This window comes from Miscanthus floridulus, chromosome 10 (assembly GCF_019320115.1).
Source record: "Miscanthus floridulus cultivar M001 chromosome 10, ASM1932011v1, whole genome shotgun sequence".
Lineage (NCBI taxonomy): Eukaryota > Viridiplantae > Streptophyta > Magnoliopsida > Poales > Poaceae > Miscanthus > Miscanthus floridulus.
Genome location: NC_089589.1, coordinates 77,723,780 through 77,750,210, shown reverse-complemented (window position 1 = coordinate 77,750,210; position 26,431 = coordinate 77,723,780). Strand labels below are relative to the sequence as shown.

Below are 26,431 nucleotides of genomic sequence, written 5' to 3'. Positions count from 1 at the left end.
GCAAAATCCTTATTCTGCTGAAGTGCATTGTAGGTTTAGTTTGTTTAGTGCTATTTGAGATTGTCTACATTGTATCAAGGCTTTAATAAATTAATGTTTGAGAGTGAAACAGCTGTGTGGTATAGGATATTAATTAATCATGTTGATTGATTGATATTTTGGATCTTTTAATTAACTACTAATCATGCATGTTGTATAATATGGGTTATTACAAGTTTTTGATATGGTGTACGTCATGTAATGCAGATGAACCAACAATAGATGTACAACACTGACCGCCGCTCCCCAGAGTTCATTAGGGTCAAGCATGATTTCTTAAATATGGCCAAGGCAAACACGTGGAATGGTTTCATATGCTGCCCATGTGTTCTATGTAAGAATATGAAGGATTATTCTTGCTCAAGGATCCTTCATGAACACCTGTTTACATCGGGTTTCATGCCAAACTATATTTGTTGGACTAAGTACGAAGAAAGCGGTGTTATAATGGAGGAAGTTGATGAAGAAGAAGGGGATGATGATAATATTATTATTCATGGGTTTGCTGAATACGGTGCCTTTGATGATACTGCAATGGGGGAAGCTAAAGAAGAGGTAGCGGCTGAAGAAGAGGTAGCGGCAGAAGATGAGCCCGCTGATGATCTTGGTCAGGTCATCCGTGATGCACAAAGAGAATGCGAAAGTGGAAAGGAGAATATCAAGTTCGATGGCATGCTAGAGGATCACAAGAAATTGCTATACCTGACTTGTGAAGAGGGGCAAAAAAAAGTTGGGTACCACACTGGAATTGCTACAATGGAAGGCAAGGAATGGTGTATCCGACAAGGGATTTGGGGAGTTATTGACTATCAAAAAGAAGATGCTTCCGAAGGCAAACAAATTGCCCGCCACTACATACGAAGCAAAATAGGTCATCTGCCCTCTGGGATTAGAAATCTAGAAAATACATGCATGTCCTAATGACTGCATCCTCTACCGTGGTGAGTACAAGAATTTGGATGCATGCCTAGTATGCCATGCATCGCGGTATAAGATCAGGCGAGATGACCTTGGTGATGTTGAGGGCGACGGTGAATGTCCCAGGATGAGAATCCTTGACATGATGATGTGGTATGCTCCTATAATACCACGCTTGAAACGTTTGCTTAGAAACAAAGAGCATGCAAAGTTGCTGCGATGGCACAAAGAAGACCATAAAGGAGACGATATGTTGAGACTCCCCACTGATGGGTCCCAGTGGAGAGCAATCGACAAAGAATTCCTGAAGTTTGTAGATGACGCAAGAATCCTTTCGGGGAGCAGAGCAGTAGTCGTAGCACTTGGCCTGTTACTCTATGTATCTACAGCCTTCCTCCATGGCTGTGCATGAAGTGGAAGTTCATTATGATGCCAGTGCTCATCCAAGGCCTGAAGCAACCTGGAAATGACATTGATGTGTACCTGAGGCCATTAGTTGAGGAACTTCTACTTTTGTGGAACAACACAGGCGTACGTGTGTGGGATGAGTACAAACAGGAACACTTTGACCTACGAGCATTGTTGTTCGTAACAATCAATGATCGCCTTGCTCTTAGTAATCTTTCAGGACAGTCAAACAAGGGGTATAATGCATGCACACACTATTTTGAAGATATGGAAAGTATATTTTTGAAAAAATGTTGAAAGGTCATGTACATGGGCCATTGTTGATTTCTTCCACTGAATCACACCCTAAGAAAGAGAGGCAAGCATTTTAAAGGTGAGGCAGAGCACCAAACAAAGCCCGACAACCGTAGTGGTGAGGATGTATTCAATATGGTCAAAGATGTAAAAGTAGTCTTTGGGAAGGGACCTGACAGCCAACCTGTTCTGAAGGATACTAACGGACACGCACCCATTGTTGGTAGTTATAAGTGCAAATAGAATATGAAGGATTCCGTAAGCGCACATAATACCATTGTAGCATTTTACCGGGGAGTATTCTAGGTATCGTTATTTATATTTTACCATAGGGAAACAATGAAGTAAAGACTTATTGAGTAATAAAGGAATATCTATCAGTTAACATATCATCATAGCTAGAGCAAGAGGTAAAGGTAATGATAGGAGTTAAGCATAAAGACACTAAGGGGATAGATCACTAAGATAATGTAAACTAGTTAACTCAGGAGAACAATGGGTGAGGTAGATTCCTATGATATTCTTATTACATGGTGATGAGGACATCAACACCGACGACGCATCCGCGCCGACACCAGTACCTATCGCTGGTCCTCTTACTCATGCTCGTGCTCGTAAAATTAATCATCAAGTGAGTTGCCTCTTGAGCTCCTGTCCATCTTGTTTAGATCTTGGAAATGCGTGCACTCTTGTTTTGATTAGGAACCAAGGAGAAGACCGAAAGGGAGAAGGATTCGCGATGGCTGGATTCGGACTGCAGAAAGGCACCAACTTGTGACCATCACCACGGTTGTATACGGAGTCGGATTCGGGCGCTTTAGGACTTGTTGGAAAGCTTATCAAGTCTATTTTCATATGGAACCAGTTCCACATCCATATCTGTTCGGCAGCATCGGCAATTATTCAATTACCGTCGAGAGGTCTTTATGTCCAGGGTGCTGCGTCACCTTATTTTAGTCCGATGGGCTGTGTATCGTCTTAGGGTCCATTAGGGACGTGTCTTAGGGTTGGAGTATGACCCAAACACCTTGTTGGTCGTCCACCCCATGTTATATACCCTTTGGCCGCCGCCAAGACACGGGGGTTTTTGTTTAGATCAAGTTTAGCCTTTGCTACTTGCTTGTAGGCGCGCATGCTGATCCAGCCGCCCGTCTCCTTGTCTTCGGAACCCCACTCATAATAAGATTCAGTTTGAGGCTTTCAATTTCATCTTGCAAAATCAGTGCTTGTTTCCTTGTTCTTTATAGTTCTTCGATTGCTTGCAGGACGGGAGCCCTAGTGGCTGGTTGTCGCGCTCCACAAGATCGTGATGGCCTTTGGAGGTGGTGTATCGGTTGCTAAGGCGCAGTCTTGGAAGGCTGTAGTCGGGCCGTGAATGTCATCTCCATCCACCAAATTGAGTTATCTCATGCCTCTCATCGAAAGATCGTCCATAAACCCTAGCGGGTTCTTATCACATGGTCAAAGTATATCCAACTATAGCTAAGACTAACTCTATTCTTGTGCACTTCGGGACGTCGCTTAGACGGTAGAGCACCTCAAAAGATAACTCTACTGACGCGACTACGGTCCTACAATTTAACGACCTGCTCAATTCAGAGAGGACTACAAAGGATAGATGGGGCTGTCACCTCCCACTGCTACCACCCAACCAGGGAACAGAGTGTACTAACATGTAGAGCATCGTATAAGCACCATGCTTACATGAGTCTTAGCTACTTAGCCTAACCGGTAAACTAGCAAGCTAAACGCTCTATGAACCCACACACAAAAGTAATAATCACCTTAACTAAACAAGATATATATACTCAAAGTAAGCATAGCCATGTAGATAAGAATATGATAAATTGATAATAAGTCTTACAAGATGTAGAAGTGAAGATACAAGGCTTTGCTGAGCCTCCAAGACTAGATCCAGAACTTGAGCATGAGCTCAACTCGACCCTCACTCCCGAGCTACTAATCTACTACATTGGAAAGCTTTAGACCTAATCCCTTTAGTGTATGTTGATTTGAATGAGAGATATGAATTAGGGTTTTCAGGATGGCTCCAAGGAGGGGGGTAGGGGCTGGTATATAGGGGGTAGCATTAATTCTAGACCCTCGGATCAAACCGACTTAAAAGAATGGCGTAGATGCAATCTAGGAGATGGTGGAGAACCAACATTCAAAGGGGAGGATGACATGTGGGTCCCATGGGCTGGCCGGCCTGCAGGCCGGCTAGCCCCACATGTCAGCCCCTCAAGGTCTGCTTTGGTGGGTTGTCTTCTGGAGTGTTCTAGAGTCTTCCCACGTCGGTTTTGCTGTGGATAAACATGATTTGCTTTGACGAATAGATCCTCCTTGATGGTTTTCTAGATAAATCCTCCTACAAACACAGATTCACCAAAACTCATAGAATTTATTAGTTTAAACCCCTAGACCTATGTTGGTGATCCTTTTTATGTATTTATACAAGTTATGTTGATGGTTTATGATTGATGTTAATGACCGTCAACAAGCTCCCCCACACTTGACCTTTACTAGTCCCTGAGCAAAGCCAAACTCAGCAATGATCATGAGTTACATCAATGTTTTCACTCCTCAAAAGTACACATGCGTTCAATCAAGAATTCTCCTTTGGATTAGAATAAACTGTTCTGGATTCCAAACTTGCCCATATTACCTTCAACCATGGGGCTTCTTAGCCTTCACTTGGGTCTTGAGCAATTGAAAGACAGAACGATCTAGTCAAGCACTATGTCTCTAGTTCTTTGTTCCACCATTGTTCTAGAGTTTTTATAAGTTTTCAAAATAAAACTCAGAGATTCCATTGTATGACACTCTCAAGTCTCTCAATATATGTGGTATTTGTGGATCCTTACCAAGGCAAAAGTGATGTTATGCCTTTCCTTCCTACAACTAAGGCTTATGTGGATTTCATAGGTAGGGAAAAAGCTAGAGCATACTTGCAAGGCATATATTGTAAAGTTAAACAATGGACCCAAAGAGAGTTGAGTCATACAATCAAATCAAGATGTGCATGTATGTGGATATATGGTGGATATATATATGGTGGCTAACCTAATTCTACTATGCTCCTTGAAAACATATCTCTCTCTTAAAACTTAGAAATATTTTTGCAAGAGAGCAGGGGCTATCTTATCCATCTCTCTCTCTATATATTTTTCTTTCTTTTTAGGCAGGCATCTGAGTACCCATAGTTTTTAATATCTCGGACACTTGTCCATTTTTCTCAACTTTTTTTTATGAATAACTTTTGCATAGCCCCATGTCTCTTTTTATAATAGAAACTTTTGAGAGATAGCAACAAGAACTTGGAGCATTTATTTGGTGGATGGAAAAACCTATCAAGCATGTTTTTGTGTTCACTCCCAGTGTAGGAGTAGAACAATTTTAGGTGGATCTAAATAGAAGACATGTTTTTGCGCCTACCCCTAGTCTAGGAGTAGTGCATATGTGGGTGGTGTGTACGTGATCTTGATTTTAAGAGCATGACAAACCTTTCATAAGGGTCAACAAAGCTTGACAAAACTCAATGCAATTGCAAGCATCATTTAAGTGGAAGTTTTCCTAAGTTAAATAACATGTATGGTTCTGGTAGGAATTCAAGCCTTGTCATACAGGAACTCATCATGTAGTATTTTTTATGTTTTTCAAAAGATAAATCTCCAGAACTTTAGTGTCACTTGGAACAAGATAAACATCAGCTCAGACCTTCTCATATCATATTCGTCAATTACCTAGACCTAGATCAAGCATATGCTACCCACGTGTTTCAAGTTCAGAGTAAATCCTTATATCAAAACAACATTATCTAAAACTCAGGAGAATTCAAGGCTGAAAATAGATACTAGAAAAGAATTACAACAGAGCAACTATTCATCATTTCTATTTTGAAAGATTATCTTCAGAGTCCTTTTTATTTTATTCAGCTCTTAAAAATGAATTAAAGCAAACTGGACACACTCTCTTTATTTGTTTTCATTTTTTAGATCACACATTATTATTGTAACTATATATACTTATTATAAGGATAACTATTTATTTTGTTTTTAGTTATTCATCTTTTTTTTATAAAGGAAACCTAAAAATAATAAAATAAAAAGGGGGAAAATACTTAGCTCGATACAATGGGGTGCCTCTCCCCAAAGCTGGTTGTTGTCATGGTTCTCATTGGATGGCCGGATGTGGAGATGCAGGAACATAGCCTCCTAGTTCTGGTTTTGCTGTTGCTGTTGTTGCTGGAGGCTGGCCACCTCATGTCCCATAGTAGCTTGCCATTGTGAGTGATTATATAACATACCTTGGATGGCAACTGTCCTCTCATCAATGGTTGTGAGCCTGTTGTCGAATTCAGAACTTCCACTTGTAGAATTTGGGGGATCGACTCCCCCACACTTTACTTGAAGTGTGTTCTGCTCATAAAGACAAGGTAGAGATCAAGTGCTTGTGCTCTATTGGTGGAAAAACACCAACAAAACCAAAACTTTATTTACTCTTCTCTAGACTTAGGCACATTGAATCATGATAGAGTTAATGTTATGTGCATTATTATTCTTATAACATGGGAGATAAGATCTATAGCATTTTGACTATGATAAAAAGAGTGGAGTTGCTTAACCTATGGAAGGATTGTAAATTTTTATAACTATCATGATTATGATTATCGTCTTCCAAACTTTACATGATTATGACTATCGTCTTCCAAGGATTAGATATGCAACATTTTAGCTCATTTGGTTAAGACTATGAGATCAAGAAAGTGGTGCTATGAACAAACTTAAGGAACAAGACATGTTGAGTTAATTAGGTTGGATCAAGCAAAGTTGTAACTCGAACATATTTGTTTCTTCATTTAAGTGCATACCAAGATCAAGAGGAAAATGATGACCACTTACCTTAAGATGTTACCTTCATTATTGGAGCGTGATGACACCATGTGATGAAGGGTAGATGACTTGTGGTGGTCTTCTCTTCCTGCTTGAAGCTTTCCATGCTTGAGCTATTCATGAGCATCTTGTCTCCTATGTCGCACTCCTTCTTTCTTATTCTTTTGTCATGCCATCCTTTTGTTCTTTCTTTTGTGGATCTTGTCATTTTGTATGGACCTTCTGCTCTACTCATTGTTTCTTCTTTGCAAAGGATTAGTGGACAATACATACCCGAAGGAGTATACAAATGATTCAAAACAAGGATAGTGTTGTTATAGAGCTAAAGGTCATCTGTATCCCATGTTTTAAATAATGTGCCTTTATTATTCACCACTACAAATTTTCAACAAGGTTCAGGCAAAAATGTGTAAAATTGTTTTGAAGAATACCTCAAACCTTGATTTGCTTCTTCGAATGATCTCCTAACATTCCTAAAAAAATTGAATATTTTCCTGCACGGGTTTGTCCACATATACAACCAAATTCGATACAAGTATGTTTTTGATTTAATAATTATGTTCGAATAATATTCCAAAGCATACTTACAATAGAATAAGGAAGTTTGAAAGACTAAAGAGATTCATTCGAGTAGAAATAAGAATATGTATGGTGAAACAAAGGAGCATGATTTTTTTAATGAATTAGTAAGCTGAGCATGACATAAAGGTAGAGATATACAATACAAATTAGCAACATGTTATGAGATATTTTAAAGAAGTCCATTCCCCACACTTGATTTTTTTTCAAAATGCAAAATCAATTTTGGATGATAGAACTCTCATATGAATATGATTCTTTGTTGCATAATGCTTGGTTAGATATACCTTATATTTTCCTTCTTTTTGTTGAAATGACTAGCGACAAACATACCTGAAGGAGGAGGCTTATCCAATTTACCTATTGGCGATAGCTCATTGTCTGTTAAGCAGAGTTTGTTTTTGGAGAATTGATGAAACCCTAAGTGCTAACCTAGTTTATCAAGTGATCATGAGATAGGTAGCACACTCCAAGTGATGAAGCAAGTGAAGATCATAGCATGATGATGATAATACCATGATAATGATCAAGTGCTTGGACTTGGAAAGAAGAAAGAGAAAAACAAAAAGCTCAAGGCAAAGGTATAAACCATAGGAGCTATTTTGCTTTGGTGATCAAGACACTTAGAGAGTGTGATCACATTTAGGATTGATAGCCGTACTATTAAGAGGGGTGAAACTCGTATCGGAATGCGGTTATCAAAGTGCCACTACATGCTCTAACTCATTGCATATGCATTTAGGATCTAGTGGAGTGCTAACACCCTTGAAAAATGTTTGTGAAAATATGCTAACACATGTGCACAAGGTGATACACTTGGTGGTTGGCACATTTGAGCAAGGGTGAAGAAGATAGAGTCAAAGAGGAGTTAGCCACGCTGGTTACAGAGTGACCGGATGCGTCCGGTATGGTGACCGGACACGTTCGGTATTTGGCGACGAACTACGAGACCGGACGCGTCCGGTGTGAATCAGAAAACACAGAGTTCGGCAGTGCAGTCGATCGGACGCTGACAGCGTCCGGTCCAGTGTGACCGGACGTGTCCAGTCGAGCGTGGATGCTTACTGTACTCCACTGGACGCTGAGGCTCAGCATCCGGTCAGTTTCTAACAGACGCGTCTGGTCGGCCTTGGTGGCTTACTAGACTCGACCGGACTCGGCGGTGCAGCGTCCGGTCAATTGAGCTTGAGCGTCCGATCGTCGACAGATTGGGTAGCAACAGCTATGTTGGTTTGAACTAGACACGTCGCAGTCTGGGGGCTATCGGACACGTCCGGTATGCCGACCGGACGTGTCCAGTATTCACAACCGAAGCATCCGATGCTGCGTCCGGTCAGTTGGACTGCAGCGTCTGGTCAGCCCGCATTATGCCTAGTGAAGGGGTATAACGGCTCTATTTCGTGGGGGCGTCTATTTAAGCCCCATGGCCGGTTGAAGCTCACACCTTTGGCCATTTTCATTGACATAGCAACCTTGTGAGCTTAGCCAAAGCCCTCCCACTCATCTCCATCATTGATTCATCATCTCTGTGAGATTGGGAGAGAATCCAAGTGCATTGCTTGAGTGTTTGCATCTAGAGACACTTGGTGTTCGTGTTTTGCTATGGATTTCGCTTGTTACTCTTGGTGGTTGCCTCCACCTAGATGGCTTGGAGTAGCGAGGATCGTTGAGCGGAGGGTGGTGATTGTCTCTGGCTCCGATCGTGGTGATTGTGAGGGGTTCTTGACCTTTCCTTGGTGGAGAGCCAAAATGTACTCTAGTGGATTGCTCGTGGCTTGTGTGATCCTCATCTTATGTTGGTTGTGCGGCACCCTATTGAGGGTTTGGCATATGAATCCAATTAGCGCGTGAACCTCCAAGTGAGTGAATCGCCACAACGAGGCAAGCAAGTGAACCTCGGTAAAAATCATTGTGTTCATCATTGATTCCGAGGTGATTGGTCTTCATTGTTATTCATCCTTGTGATTGATTGGTTCTTTCATCTACATGGCGGTATAACCCTCTTGATCACTCTCTTAACTTTACCGCAAACTAGTTGACAAGCTCTTTAGTGTAGCTAGTTGTGAGAGCTTGCTTGCTTGGTTGGTGTGGCTCTTTAGTTAGCCTTTGAGAGCACACTAACATAGGGTAGTGTCATAGATCTTGTGTGAATCGACACTATCTAAACTAGAATTGTGGTAGGTGGCTTGCATTTTGAGTAGGCTAGCGTAACACTTGCTTCGCCTCATAATTGTCTAACTATTTTGGTAAGTGTTGTTGTAGAAATTTTATAAGGCTATTCACCCCCCCTCTAGCCATTAGGACCTTTCAAGTGGTATCAGAGATGAGGTCACCGTTATTTGAGGCTTAACAACCTTCGATGTTAAAATGGCTCAAATCAACAACACCAAGAAGCCACCCCAATTTGATGGCATAAATTATCCATATTGGAAGTCAAAGATGACCACACATATCAAGTCAATCAATAGAAGAGTGTGGAAGGTGGTAGAAACCAAAATTGAGATTGAAGATCCGAAGAATCCCACTACGGCCGAAGAAGTGCTTCTCCAAAACAATGATATTGCTCTAAGTGCTATTCATGATGCAATTGATGAGAGAACATTTGAGCAAATCAAGAATATTGAGATGGCACATGAAGCTTGGAAGAAGTTGGAAGAATCATTTGAGGGCACTCAAGCCATGAAGGGTGCAAAGGCTTACATTCTCAAGGAGAAGTTTGCAAGCTTCAAGATGAAGGAGAATGAGAGTGTGCCGGAGATGTTTCATAGGCTTCAAGTGCTTGTCAATGATCTCAAAACACTTGGAGAAGAGGTGAAGGACAAGGACTTCTCCCACAAGTTCTTGAGATGCTTGCCTACAAGATTTGGCACATTGGTCACTATTCTAGTGAGGAGTGGTTTGGACACCATGACACCAAACCAAGTGTTGGGAGATATAATGACCGATGATACTTATAGAGATGATGATGAGAAGGAAGAAAAGAAGGAGAAGAAAGATGACAAGAAGGATGACAAGAAGAAGAGCATGGCATTCAAAGCCACATCATCCAAGGGCAAAGCTAAGCAAGACACATCAAGTGAAGAAGATGAATCTTGGGATGATGATGATGATGAGAAGATGGCTCTCTTTGTCAAGAGATTTGGCAAGTTCATGGTGAAGAAGGGCTACCGTGCAAGAAGAAAGAAATCTTCACTCAATAACAAAGAAGAGTCAAGAAGGTGCTTCAAGTGTGGAAGCAAAGATCATCTTGTTGCTCAATGCCCATACAATAGCGACAATGATGATGACAACAAGAAGAACAAGAAGAACAAGAAGGAAAAGAAAGAGAAGAAGGACAAGACGACATTCAAGAAGAAGAAGGGTGGTTCATATGTAGTCACTTGGGATAGTGATGCTTCCTCAAGTGATGATGATAATGATAGTGATGATAACAAGACCACCAAGAAGAAGGTTCTTGCAAGCATTGCTATCAATGAAAAGCCTTCTCTCTTCGAATCTTCATCATGCCTCGTGGCTAAGGCCACTAAGGTACAATCTTGTGATGATGAAAGTGATGAAGAACATGTTAATGATAATGAACATGAAAATGAAAATGAAAATGATAGTGATAGTGATGATGATGAACCTACTAAGGATGAATTATTTGACATGCTAGAAGATGCTAAAGAACACTTTGACATTAAGAGAAGGGAATGCAAGAGCTTGAATAAGGAGGTAAAAGCCCTTAAGCAAGCCCTTGATGAGCTCAAAGCAACTCATGAGAAGCTAGAGGAAGCCCATGAGAAGCTTGGCAAAGCTCACAAAAAGCTTGAAAAAGCTCATTCTTCTTCGCTTAAAGAGCAAAATAAAAAGAAGCATGTTGAAACTTGCAATGTAGGTTTAACTTGTGATATAATTGATGAATCACTATCTATGCCTATCATTGTTGCTCCTACTAACCCTTCTTGTAGTACTTCCACTTCTACCTCATCTAGTAGTGATGGTCTCACTTGTGATGCCTCACTAGTGGTTGAGAATGAGAACCTCAAGAAGGAGGTCACTAAGCTCACACACACCTTAGCTAAGGCTTATGGTGGTGAGGACCGCTTGCTTATGTGCTTGGGTAGCCAAAGAGCTTCTCTCTACAAAGAGGGATTGGGCTATACCCCCAAGAAAGGCAAGGCGGCCTTTGCTCCTCACAAGACTAGTTTTGTGAAGAATAATGGCCGGTTTTGCACTAGTTGCAAGCAAGTTGGTCATAAAGAGCATGAATGCAAAAACAAGAGCAAAAATGCTAATGTATCCTCCATTAAGCTTAATTCATGCTATATGCTTACTAAGGGCACAAATGGTGTGAAGGCTAAGTTCATTGGTAAACCATGGATGGGCTCAAAGAAGAAAGCCATTTGGGTACCAAAGAGCTTAGTGACTAACCTTCAAGGAACCAAGCAAGTTTGGGTACCTAAAAAGAATTGATCTTCTTTTGTAGGTCAATTACAAAGCTGGAGGAAGGCATTGGGTTCTTGATAGTGGGTGCACTCAACACATGACCGGTGATGCAAGAATATTCAACTCAATCAACACTAATGGCAATGATGGTTATGATAGTATCACATTTGGTGATAATGGCAAAGGCAAGGTCAAAGGGCTTGGTAAGATTGTAATATCCAATGACATGAGCATATCCAATGTGTTGCTAGTAGAAAGCTTGAACTTCAATTTGCTATCCATGGCTCAATTGTGTGATCTTGGATTCAAATGCATATTTAGGGTAGATGATGTAGAGATCATAAGTGTAGATGGCTCTAATTTGATCTTCAAAGGTTTTAGATATGAGAATCTATACTTGGTTGATTTCAATGCTAGTGAAGCTAAATTATCTACATGCTTGTTCACTAAGTCTAGCATGGGTTGGTTATGGCATAGAAGGCTTGGTCATGTTGGAATGAAACAATTGAATAGATTGGTTAAGCATGACTTGGTTAGAGGCTTGAAAGATGTTGTGTTTGAAAAGGATAAGCTTTGTAGCTCTTGTCAAGCCGGCAAATAAGTTGGAAACACCCATCCTAAGAAAAGCATGATGAGCACTAGTAAAGCATTTGAGTTATTGCACATGGATTTGTTTGGGCCAACACAATACACTAGTATCGGTGGAAATAAATATGGATTTGTGATAGTGGATGACTACACTAGATACACATGGGTATTCTTTCTAGTGGACAAAAGTGATGTATTTGCAACATTCAAATCATTTGTCAATGGCATTCACAATGAGTTTGAAACAACCATCAAGAGAGTTAAAAGTGACAATGGTAGTGAGTTCAAGAGTACTAGAATTGATGAGTTGTGTGATGAATTTAGAATTAGACATCAATTCTTGGCCAAGTACACTCCTCAATCAAATGGCCTTGTTGAGAGGAAAAACAGAACACTCATTGATATGGCAAGGTCTATGCTTAGTGAGTACAATGTGAGTCAATCCTTTTGGGCCAAAGCTATCAACACAGCTTGCTATTGTAGCAACCACCTCTATTGTCACCGATTGAAAGAAAAGACACCATATGAGCTCTTGAATGGTAGAAAGCCCAACATTGCATATTTTCGGGTCTTTGGCTGCAAATGCTATATCTTAAAGAAAGGCACAAGATTGGGCAAGTTTGACAAGAAATGTGATGAAGGATTCCTACTTGGCTATTCCACCACAAGCAAAGCATATAGAGTTTGGAATTTGGATAATGGTACTCTTGAGGAAGTTCATGATGTTGAATTTGATGAAACAAAGGGTTCACAAGTAGAGAATGAGAACTTAGAAGATGTTAGAGGCATTCAACTTTCAAATGCCATGAAGAACATGGATGTTGGTGAATTGAGGCCTATGCAAGTGAATGATGATGAAGATGATCAAGTGCAAGTGCTCTCTAATTCAAATGTGCAAAATGATACAAATCAAGTTAGTACAAGTGGCTCTCATGACAATGAACAAGATCAAGTGGCTAGTACATCATCTCAACCCAATGATCAAGCAAGTGCAAGCAATCAAGTTCCAATCCTCCAACCAACCAATGTTGCAAGAGATCATCCATTGGACACTATCATTGGTGATATTTCAAGAGGTGTACAAACAAGATCAAGATTGGCATCATTTTGTGAACACTTCTCATTCGTGTCATCCATTGAACCAAAGAAGATAGATGAAGCATTGAAGGATGTTGATTGGGTGAATGCTATGCATGAAGAATTGAATAACTTCACAAGAAATCAAGTATGGGAGTTGATAGAAAGACCAAAGGGACACAATGTCATTGGAACCAAATGGGTCTTTAGAAACAAGCAAGATCAAGATGGGATAGTTGTAAGGAACAAAGCAAGATTGGTAGCACAAGGCTATACACAAGTTGAAGGTCTTGACTTTGGAGAAACATATGCCCCGGTTGCTAGATTGGAAGCAATTAGAATCTTACTAGCCTATGCTTGTTCCCACAACATCAAGCTCTATCAAATGGATGTTAAGAGTGCATTTCTCAATGGTTATATCAATGAAGAAGTATATGTTGAGCAACCTCCTGGTTTTAAAGATGGTAAGAAGCCCAACCATGTATACAAGTTGAAGAAGGCTTTGTATGGATTGAAACAAGCACCTAGAGCATGGTATGAGAGATTGAGGGACTTCCTCCTCTCTAAAGGGTTCACAATGGGCAAAGTTGACACCACTCTTTTCATCAAGAAGATTGGAAAAGATCTATTTGTATTGCAAATCTATGTTGATGACATCATATTTGGATCAACCAATCAAGACTTTTATGATGAATTTGGAAAGATGATGGCTAATGAGTTTGAGATGTCTTTGATTGGAGAATTGAGTTACTTCCTTGGTCTTCAAATCAACCAATTGAAGAATGGTACATTTGTGAGTCAAGGCAAGTACATCAAGGACATGATCAAGAAGTTTGGCATGATTGATAGCAAAGTCATTAGCACACCAATGGGAACAAATGGCAACTTGGATAGTGATGCAAGTGGAAATATGGTGGATCAAAAGTTGTATCGTTCTATGATTGGAAGCCTACTCTATGTAATCGCATCAAGGCCGGATGTCATGTTTAGTGTATGCATGTGTGCAAGATTTCAAGCCTCACCAAGAGAAAGTCATTTGAAGGCTACAAAGAGAATATTGAGGTACTTGAAGCATACACAAAATGTTGGTTTGTGGTATCCCAAAGGAGCAAAGTTTGAGCTAGTTGGTTACTCCGACTCGGATTATGCGGGATGCAAGGTTGAAAGGAAGAGCACCTTGGGCACATGTCAATTGTTGGGAAGATCACTTGTTTCATGGTCATCAAAGAAGCAAAATAGTGTTGCATTATCAACCACCGAAGCCGAATACATATCCGCCGGTAGTTGTTGTGCACAAATACTTTGGATGAAGGCCACTTTAAGTGACTTTGGAATCAAGTTCAAGAAAGTGCCATTGCTATGTGACAATGAGAGTGCAATCAAGTTGACCAACAATCCGTTTCAACATGCAAGAACAAAGCATATTGATGTCCGCCACCATTTCATAAGAGATCACCAACAAAAGGGGGACATTTGCATTGAGAGTGTAGGCACCGAAGATCAACTTGCCGATATATTCACCAAGCCATTGGATGATAAAAGGTTTTGCAAGCTAAGGAATGAGTTGAACATATTGGATTTCTCAAATATGTGTTGATGCACGCCCACTCATATGACATGCCTCTCCTTCGAGCAATCCAAGGTAAAAGTTGATTGGCATGACATACATCTTTGCTAAGGACATGATTAGTGCATCTAGTCACATTTTCAATTTTATTAGGACCTTTCAAGTGGTTCTATTTTATTAGGCTCATTCTTGAAAATCAAATGATTTTGATGTTTATATGATATCACTATTGCTTCTATGCTTGATTTGATCTAGTGATAGCATATGACATGTTTATGGGCTTGTAAACCTAGTGTTTGATCTAGAAAATGAGCTTTAAGTATTTAACTCAACATGGTACAAGATAACCCTTATTTGGAGGTGTGAAGAAGCTTGTCCTTGGATCAAACCGAGTTAAATATCTTTGGCAAATGATCTAGATTGGACCAAATTTGGGAAAATAATCCTCACCCCATTGATTGACATTAATAATCTTGACCCTACAAGTAATACTATCTATATTTAGAACCTTTGTGGTCATTGATGACAAAGGGGGAGAGAAACAAAGATAGTTGTAAAAATAGTGAAAAAGGGGAAGAGATATGACAAAGGAAAGGGATCAACTAAAATTTTGAGCACACAAGTAGGGGGAGCAAGCTCATGAACTTGGATGATGCATTTGAATGTGCATTTCATATGTTTGCTTGCATGGCACAAGTTCTAAAATTCAATATCTATGCTTGTGTGGTGTATGCTAGTTGTCGGTTTAAATGATGAAATGAAAACTAGCATGCATAGGATATCTAGTGATTTCACTTCCAAATATTTCTAAAGTGGTATTAAGCTAACCATGGTGCTAAGGATGGTATATTGGTGCACTCCAATTGGTATCACGCTTCAAAGGTCCATCTTTTATACCTTAGCATCATGTGGTAGACATTGACTCCTATATTTCCAATCTAAGCATATGTGCAAGCTACAATCCAAACTCTTAGCACATATGTAGGGGGAGCAATTGCTACCATTTGGGGTTCATGAAAATTGTCCATATCCTTTTACACATGGTAAATATGCTTGGGCAAGCAACATGGATTCAATTGAATTTTATTTCATATCTTTGTATAAGGGTTGTCATCAATTACCAAAAAGGGGGAGATTGAAAGCTCTAGTTTGTTTTTGGTGAATTGATGAAACCCTAAGTGCTAACCTAGTTTATCAAGTGATCATGAGATAGGTAGCACACTCCAAGTGATGAAGCAAGTGAAGATCATAGCATGATGATGATGATGATACCATGATAATGATCAAGTGCTTGTACTTGGAAAGAAGAAAGAGAAAAACAAAAAGCTCAAGGCAAAGGTATAAACCATAGGAGCTATTTTGCTTTGGTGATCAAGACATTTAGAGAGTGTGATCACATTTAGGATTGATAGATGTACTATTAAGAGGGGTGAAACTCGTATTGGAATGCGGTTATCAAAGTGCCACTAGATGCTCTAACTCATTGCATATGCATTTAGGATCTAGTGGAGTGCTAACACCCTTGAAAAATGTTTGTGAAAATATGCTAACACATGTGCACAAGGTGATACACTTGGTGGTTGGCACATTTGAGCAAGGGTGAAGAAGATAGAGTCGAAGAGGAGTTAGCCGCGCTGGTTACAGAGTGACCGAATGCGTCAGGTATGGTGACCAGACACGTCCGGTATTTGGCGATGAACTATGCGACCGGATGCGTTCGGTCGCCATACCGGACGCGTCCGGTGTGAATCAGAAAACACAGAGTTCGGCAGTGCAGTCGATCGGACGATGGCAGCGTCCGGTCCGGTGTGACCAGACATGTCCGGTCGAGCGTGGATGCTTATTGTACTCCACCGAACGCTGAGGCTCAGCGTCCGGTCAGTTTCTAACAGATGCGTCCGGTCAGCCCTGGTGGCTTACTGGACTCGACCGGACTCGGCGGTGCAGCGTCCGGTCAATTGAGTTTGAGCGTCTGGTGATCGGCAGATTGGGTAACAATGGCTATGTTGGTTTGAACTAGACATGTGGCAGTCTGGGGGCTATCGGACATGTCCGGTATGCCGACCGGACGCGTCCGGTATTCACGACCGAAGCGTCCGGTGCTGCGTCCGGTCAGTTGGACTGCAGCGTCCGGTCAGCCCGCGTTATGCCCAGTGAAGGGGTATAACAGATCTATTTCGTGGGGGCGTCTATTTAAGCCCCATGGCCGGTTGAAGCTCACACCTTTGGCCATTTTCTTTGACATAGCAACCTTGTGAGCTTAGCCAAAGCCCTCCCACTCATCTCCATCATTGATTCATCATCTCTATGAGATTGGGAGAGAATCCAAGTGCATTGCTTGAGTGTTTGCATCTAGAGGCACTTGGTGTTCGTGTTTCGCTGCGGATTTCGCTTGTTACTCTTGGTGGTTGCCGCCACCTAGACGGCTTGGAGCAGCGAGGATCGTTGAGCGGAGGGTGGTGATTGTCTCTGGTTCCGATTGTGGTGATTGTGAGGGGTTCTTGACCTTTCCCCGGTGGAGAGCCAAAAGGTACTCTAGTGGATTGCTCGTGGCTTGTGTGATCGTCATCTTGTGTTGGTTGTGCGGCACCCTATTGAGGGTTTGGCGTGTGAAGCCAATTAGCGCATGAACCTCCAAGTGAGTGAATCGCCACAACGAGGACTAGCTTGCCGGCAAGCAAGTGAACCTCGGTAAAAATCATTGTGTTCATCATTGATTTCGAGGTGATTGGTCTTCATTGTTATTCATCCTTGTGATTGATTGGTTCTTTCATCTACACAGCGGTATAACCCTCTTGATCACTCTCTTAACTTTACCGCAAACTAGTTGACAAGGTCTTTAGTGTAGCTAGTTGTGAGAGCTTGCTTGCTTGGTTGGTGTGGCTCTTTAGTTAGCCTTTGAGAGCACACTAACATAGGGTAGTGTCATAGCTCTTGTGTGAATCGACACTATCTAAACTAGAATTGTGGTAGGTGGCTTGCATTTTGAGTAGGCTAGCGCAACACTTGCTTCGCCTCATAATTGTCTAACTATTTTGTTAAGTGTTGTTGTAGAAATTTTATAAGGCTATTCACCCCCCTCTAGCCATTAGGACCTTTCACTTTCCTTGTATTAAGCCTCGATCCTGGAGATGAGGATACAGACAATTTCATGCTCTTCTTCCATCAACCTTTCTTAATTTCTGTTGATTCTTGGTTGACAAATTGGTGTTCATTGGAGATGCAACTCAAGTTCCTCCCTGATTGTCTTTGTTTTCTAACGGCGTGGCAGAGAGTTCTTCTTCTTTGTTTGCTAGTGATACGCCAGCTGTCTTGATAATCAAGGAAGGAACCTCATTGGTACTCGCATAGAAGCTTCATCTTCAATGACTAGGGGATGTCTTTGGGAGACCATGGTCGTTTACGGCCTTACTAGATACAATCGTCAATGAACCATTGATTGATGATGTCTGTTGGCACGAGGATGTTCGTTATGATGTAGTGGCATCTCATCATCTTGGTCCTTGTTGTCGACGTGCAAATTAATGTCTTTGAAGATGATGGAAGCAGGTATATTCTAGCTAATAAAAGGTGAGTTGCATCCTTGCTTCTCATCTTCATCTTAGCTTGTCTTGGGAAGGTTTAATGCTAAGATGTCTTCGATGTTGCTCATGACCTATTGATTTGTCTGTCCACTTCCTATGATTGAGTGCTTTTTATGTCACTCGTCTTCTTCCTTTTTGTTTCATTACTAAAGTGGTGGTTTGGTTTGGCTTTGCAGGTTAATTCCAAACCATGAACAGGCATAGCTTCTATTGATCCTTCCTACAAAATGTTACTGGACACATACCCGAGGGAATATAACAAATTTGAAACATAGGTTTTGTTGTCCATTTTTTTGTGATTTCCTCTATGCTAATGAAGGATGGTTTAAGGATTGTTTAGCATAGATTTTGTTTATCATGTTTTATGTGTTTGCTGCATTCTAGCATGGTTCAAGGCAAAAGTAAATTATAGCAAAAGACGAAGTGAATAAACTTTGATACTTATAGATCTTCCATCCATGAAGGATGAGCTGTGTCTTCATTGTGCAAAGTTATTTGGAGTTCATATGCCTTGCTTCATCTTTGGTGTGAATTTATCTCAGGACCTCCTCAATTTGAGTTTGAGTTTTCTGCAGGGGTTAGTCCAACAAAATAACCAGTATCTACTATAGCAAGTTTTAGTTCAATAACCAAACTAAACTCCATGTCTAATTTTGATTAAGGAAGGCATTTTAACCTAAGCACCATGCTTAATTTAAAAGGCCTTTGGAAGTGAGATCAACACTCCCAAACTATAGCATATTATAGCAGACAAAGGTAACATGAAAGTATTACAGAGATTTATTCAAATAGAGATCAAAGAGCATGATCATGGTGAGATATTTTTTAAGATAAAGGATGCAAGTGGCACGAATGTATGCAAGGAACTAAATATGTTGTGGATTTGATCTGAGAGAATTTAAACTAAACAGAGTGCATGCATGGATTATTTAAAGTAAACATGTAGTGGAATACAAAAACTAAAAGATAGCTACTCATCAAGTTTAAAGTCCATGAACAAGACTATCTCACTTTTCTTGATCATACGTACCATGACTCACATGATGGAATTTGTGAGTAGTGCAGCGTCTGTATTCGTCACTTGAGATATGATTTGAATTCTTGTGACATAGACCTTTTCTCCAATCTACACATGGTTAGAATAATATATATGTCTATATAAACCTGTGAGATGGTAGGGTTCTAATGTTGATGGATCTTTGAATGTTTAGGCACCCTGGGTTCTTCAATGTTTCATCTTTTCTTGTGGAAGCTTGTCGGAAGGTCAAAATGACGTTTGCTGTCCTGTCTTATTCCACAATTCAACAGAATAGGGGTAATCCTACTAAAACTAGTGGTATGTTAATGATCTAAATCTTTATGCCAATTGTTTCCCTGGCAACATCCTAAAGGTGGGGTCGGTCAGCCCCACATGTTAGCCCCTCAAGGTTTGCTTCGGTGGGTTGCCTTTCGAAGTGTTCTAGAGTCTTCCCACATCGGTTTCGCTGTGGATAAACGTGTTTTGCTTTGACGAATAGGTCCTCCTTGATGGCTTTCTGGATAAATCCTCCTGTGAACACATATTCACCAAAACTCATGGAATTTATTAGTTTAAACCCCAAGACCTATGTTGGTGATCCTTTTTATGTATTTATACAAGTTATGTTGACGGTTTATGATTGATGTTAACGACCGTCAACACCCATGTGGAAGAAGTCCATATTTTGGAAGCTACCCTACTGGCAAGTCCTAGAGGTTCGCAACATGATCGATGTGATGCACCTAACGAGGAATCTTTGTGTGAACCTACTAGGCTTCATGGGTGTGTATGGGAAGCCTAAGGACACACTGGAAGCAAGACATGACCTGCAGTGTTTGAAAGAACGAGGCAAATTGCATCCAGAGAAGGTAGATGATGGACGCCATTACTTAATTCCTGCCAGCTACACTCTTAGCAAAGAAGGGAAGGAAAGCATGTTTGAATGCCTAAGCAGCATCAAGGTCCCATCTAGTTTCTCCATGAATGTAAAGGGGATAATAAATGTGATAGAGAAGAAATTTCTAAACTTAAAGTCTCATGACTGCCACGTGCTTATGACACAATTGCTTTTGGTTGCATTGAGAGGGATTCTACCACCAAATGTACGATTAGCCACCGTGAAACTATGTGCATTCCTCAATGCAATTTCTCAGAAGGCATTCAATCTAGTGCATCTAGCAAAGCTATAGAATGACGTGGTCCAGTGCCTTGTTAGCTTTGAGTTGGTGTTCCCGCCATCCTTTTTTAGTATTGTGATGCACCTCCTAGTTCACTTGGTCAAAGAGATTAGTATTCTCGGTCCTGTGTTCCTACACAACATGTTCCCCTTTGAGAGGTTCATGGGAGTCCTAAAGAAATATGTTCACAACCGTGCTTGACCAGAAGGAAGCATCGCTAAGGGCTACGGAACAGAGGAGGTCATTGAGTTCTGCGTTGATTTTATTCCTGACCTCGACCTGATTAGTGTTCATGAATCACAACATGAGGGGTGACTAAGTGGAAAGGGAACACTAGGGAATAAAGCATATATTGGGAAGGCGGACGATTATTTCCATAAAGCACACTACACAATTGTACAAAACTCCTCCTTGGTGGATCCGTATATCGACATACACAAGAACATTGTATGGTCTGAATTCTCAGGGAGGACTGAAGCCTAGATTACGCGTTGGTACATGGAAACTTTTGGCGGTAGGTTGCGAAAACAATGTCAGGATGATGAGAGTCTGAATGAGCAACTGTACTTGTTGTCTAGGGAACCATCTTGGCATATCCTAACATTGAAAGGGTACGAGATAAATGGCAATACATTTTACATGATAGCCCAAGATAAAAGGAGCACCAACCAAAATAGTGGTGTCCGCATAGATGCCACAGACCCAAATGGGAATAAGGAAACATATTATGACTGCATAGAGAAGATATGGGAACTAGACTATGGACCTTTTTTAAGGTCCCTTTGTTTTGGTGCCAATGGGTGAAGGTGACCGGAGGTGGGGTAACAGTGGACCATCAGTACGGAATGACAATAGTGGACCTCAACAATCTTGGTTACAGAGATGAACCATTCGTCTTAGCCAATGATGTGAATCAGGTGTTCTTTGTGAAGGACATGTCTTCCAAACCGTAGAAAGGGAAAAACAATGTCTCAGATAATGAGCTAAAGCATCATATAGTTCTTTTAGGGAAAAGAAACATCGTGGAAATCGAGGACAAGTCTGACATGTCAGAAGATTATGAAAAGAATAACGGAACTCTGCCCTTCACAGTGAACAGTGATCCAAGCATCCTGCTAAATGATGAGGACACTCCATGGTTAAGGCGCAATCATAACCAAGGGACATACGTCAAGAAGAAGTTCATTGCTATTCCTGCTTGATATGGTGATGTATTAGACCTATTATGTAATAATTGCGACTTCAGATTTTTGTGTCGTGTTTTCATATTTTCTACGGTTTAAATGGATTTTCTGCTTGATGGTGGATTTCGTGTGGAGAATGTGTGCTGAAAAACCAAATGATCAACATTAATAAGATGTGAAAACTAATTTCCTATCGAAAATCAATAGTTTTAATTATTTTAATTAAGTAGTACATTTTTGCATGGTCAAAATTGTGATTATTATTTACACTTTGTTAAATATTTATAAGGTAAAACAAAAGAGTTTAGGTTATAGATTTTTCTTGTGTACAATAATGCAAAACCAGGTCAAGAATTTTTTTGTAATTTTATGGCTAATATTTTATTTATTAGGCAATTAATAACTCTCTGCATATTTATAAAAGAAATATATAAAAAAGGAAAAACTTCTGAAAACTGGCGGGAAAAAATTTTAGCCCACCTTTAGTCCTGGGTAGATCAACCACCTAGGACTAAAGGTGGGCTTCATTTTCACGGCCCGCCAAAGAAACACCTTTGTCCCGGGCTGTAGCTGGACCCGGGAGTAAAGGTTAGACCTTTAGTCCTGGTTGTAACCATCACTCGGGACTAAAGAGCCTTTAGTCCTAGGCCATGGCTTCACTCGGGACTAAAGGTACCCCTTTATATACTGCTCCCTCCTCCCTACTCTTCCTCTCTTGCTCCACCGCTCGATCGATCCAGGACCAGCTGCGCCGCCGCCACCATCGCCGCGCTTCGCTTCGATCTTCACCGCTGTCCCCACGTCGTTTGTCGTACACTCCGCCTCAACTCGTCACACGCCATCTTCCCCAACCGGATCTAGTAGCCACCAAGCCACGCTGTTGCCTCATCATCTCCACCGGATCCAGCAGCGCCATCGCCCCCCGGCCACACCACCCCGGCCTCGCCTCATCACGCATGCGCACTTCATCCTTGGCCCCACGCACATGCGCGCTTCTTCTTCGGTCGGCCAGCCCACGCGCGTGCCTCTCGCTCATCCTCGTCCTCGCCGAATGGGGCTAGCGCATGTCGTCCTCGTCCATCCTCGCTGGAGCTCGCGTCGTCCTCGTCCCAGGCCTGCCTCGCTCGTCCATGCTGGAGCGCGCGTTGTCATCGTCCCCAGCCTGCCTCTCGCTTGTCTTCACCAGAGCACGCGTCATCCTCGTCCCTGGCCTGCCACCACCGTGATCGTCCTTGTCCTCGCCGGAGAGCATGCGCCTCTGCGACTCTCTTCTCCGACTGTCAAGCCGCACCACTGCCTCATCTCCACCGGATCCAGCACCGCCGCCACCCGACCACCACCACCCCATGGCCGGTCTTGCCTCGTCACGCCGCGGCTCCCGGCCCTAAAGCTCATGCGCCCGCTCCACCTTCATCTTCACTGGTAGGATCCAGCCACGCCGCGCGCGCCTCTTCTTCGCGTCGCCGTCCCACGCCATTCGTCACCCCGTCGTCCGTGCTGTAGTCGCCGTCTTCATCCTCTCTGTCCTCGTCCTCGCCAGAGTGATCATCAGCAATGTATGTGTGTACATCATGTGTGTGTGTGTGATGAGTGAGTGAGTGTGAGTGTGTGTCTGATCTGCGTGTGCATGTTATTTTTTTTGGCATAGAAAAAAATAGAAAAAATAAATAGAAATATTGTAGTGTATAATATATATAGTAATACAATATAGAAAATTAAACAATATAGTTGTAGAAAATTATATTGAAGAAATATATTTGAATCTTCATAATTGAAAATTAAAGATTGATTTTATTAGTGCTATGAATTTTTTGGTATATATATCTGAATTTTGATATATTGACATTATTAGTGTGACACGAATTTTGATATATTTATATACATCAATATGTTGATCATGATATATATCCTAATATCCTGAACTCGCTCCAAACCCTAACCCGGCCGAGCTTCGCTCCAAACCCTAACCAGAGCTCAGCGTAAATAATAACCCTTAATTCTATAGTTATTTAAGTGTAAGCCCCTAGCTTGATGCATTAGCATATGCATGACTACTATATGGTTTTCACATTTATATATAGTTCTTGTAATTAAAATGGCCGACCCGCAAGACGACTACAACCAGAATGTGGCCATGATGAACATTATCAATGCCGGCACTCAATATGGCCCGAATGAGGCCGATAACAACGCGATGGATTTTGATGACGATGGCACTCAATGCTTATTAAATTTTGATGATGAGCAAGAAAATCTTGTGCAAGAAAATCCTTGCAAGAAAGTGCTGGCTAGGTATATTTGTTAATAATCTTGCATCTCTAATTATATATATGAAATTAAACATAATTCCATTTGTATATATATTACTGAATCTTTGTGTTTCTACGTTCGTAGCCCTCTGGATTGATGTCGATGAAAAGTTAAAGTGTACTAGGCCCGACCAAACCATTGGAGGGCCAGTACATAATCACAGAAGTCAATCCCAATACCGACGAACTGCTCCTGCCAGCAAAGAATGAAAAGAAATTCATAAACCACTGTGGGGTTCTTGTTAGGGACAAGCTCTCTATCAGCCAGTGAATGGAAAATGAAGAAGGATGATCATAACATCAGATTTGTCTCTGAGTGAGACAAGGACCTTCTTTGGGATTCAGTCACTGCACATTTTCAGCTACCAGAAGGTGAAGATTTAAGAAAAATAGTTAAAAGTTGGATAGTCAAGAAGATGGCCACACAATTCTATACCTGGAAGAACAAGTTATACAATGAATTTGTCAAGAAGAATTTAACTCTAGATTTTAGGGATAATAGCCCGTACAAAAAGTTGAGGGACGACTGTCCTGAATTTGTGAGGTACAAGACCTTGGAAGATGGTGAGGCATGTGTGAGAAGGAACTAACATAATGCGCGACAAAAGGTATACCATCATAAAACAGGATCAGGTGGCTATAGGAGTGCCATTCCTAGGTGGCAAAGAATGGAAGCAGACCTGCTTGCCAAAGGGACCCCACCAATTTTCAATCGATTGGCCCAAATGCTCCAAGAATTGGTTTTTCGCGCATGGGGATCACTGGACCCAGAGACTGGAGAGCCGGTTGTTGGTGGGAAAATCGGAACAACAGCATGAAGGCTTTTCAATATTGTAGATGCTTCTGCCAGTGGTGCCTTTGTGCCCAACCGAGAGAAGGATGAGCTGACGCATGCCCTCGAGACTCCTGAACACCCTGGGCGAACGTGAGGCAAAGGGTTGATTTCATGGTGGCATGGCTTCCCTAAGGACGCCGCTAGCTACAGAAGCCGCCAGAGAAGGAAGGATGAGGAGGCAGAGCAGATCCATAGGTTAGAGGAGGTGGTTCTTTGATCGTAGGAGCGAGAACTAAACATGGACGTGAGAACGCAAGAGGAAATCAATCAGCAAGTGGCACTACAATTAAGTAGACAAAGGCAGTCAACATCAGAGCATGAAGTCAACATTAGCCCCCCTCAACTCAGAAGCAGTTGCACTTCCACTGAGCTCCTGAATCAAGATGACGCATTGCAGCACTTACCCGTGGATGATGTCACTAAGAAGATGACGCCATGTGAGATACACATTCCCATGGGGAATAGCACAGTCATGGTGGTGCATGATATTGTTTCTCCTGTGGACCCTACCATGACACCAACAAGCCATGGGAATCCAATTCCACCTGGCTATTATAGCGTCTCGGTGGATAGAGTTATCAAAGACTATAGGAAAGTGGCTCTTGACTTTCCTGGAGGTGATGGGGGAGAAGACCCTAGGACAAGCAGAGCATTCATTTGTTGTATGGCGCAAGCGCTGCATCATTATTCCCGGTGTGGCGGCTAGGGTACCATCGCCTCCTCCTCAACTACCTCATGATAGGTGCGGATGAAAGTGAACAAAAAAGTTTTTCAATAATCAATCTCAATTATTGGCTTCTCGCGTAATAACCATTTACTCCCAATCATTTTTGTACTCACAGGTCTCCCAACCTAAGTCCAATTATTCCATCCCCTGATGATCATTAGAGTGCTCTAGACGATGATGATGCATTCCATGGCATGACAACATCTCCATCTCAATCTCCTCAAAGGCGGTCTCCCCCACCTCCGCCTCCCCGTCCTCCACCTCCCGTGCCGTAGAGCCATAAGAGGCCCCTGCCCCTGGTGAAGTCCCTGATGAAGAAGAAAGCCATCCATCATAAAAAAGCCCCTTCCGGAGAAGCTGCCTTACGAGAAGTCTGAAGAGGAATCAAAAGCGGCGGCACAAAAAGATTTGGATAACTGGCTGCAAAGTGTAGCAGAATCAATAGCAAAGGAGAAGGAACTTATGAAAAACCCACCAAAGCCGCAGTACATAGCTCGACAAGACTAAGGAAAAAACTCAATGAGCGTGAGAAAAAGCAGCGTGAGGCACGTAAGATCTCGCCATTATCGGACTATGAATGCTCTCTCGACAAGTCATATAAGGCGTCGCTGAAAGCGAAGAGAGCAGGGAAATATGTTGCACAGCTCGAGCAGCAATCTTTGTAACCTATCGACTCGCTAGTTGTTGAGGATGATTGTACAAATGCACAAGGCGGTCCAATCGATAGGGAGGAACTCCAAAACTTCATGGACACAACAGGTCTCACACCGGAACAACTCATGGGGGGAGCATCGATACCAACAACC

The 26,431-nt window shown here is 41.7% G+C and overlaps 1 pseudogene; it reads left to right on the top strand.

The window, feature by feature from the left end:
- Positions 1-486: 486 nt before the first annotated feature.
- LOC136488901 (uncharacterized) lies at positions 487-25,188 on the top strand (annotated as a pseudogene).
- Positions 25,189-26,431: the final 1,243 nt, after the last annotated feature.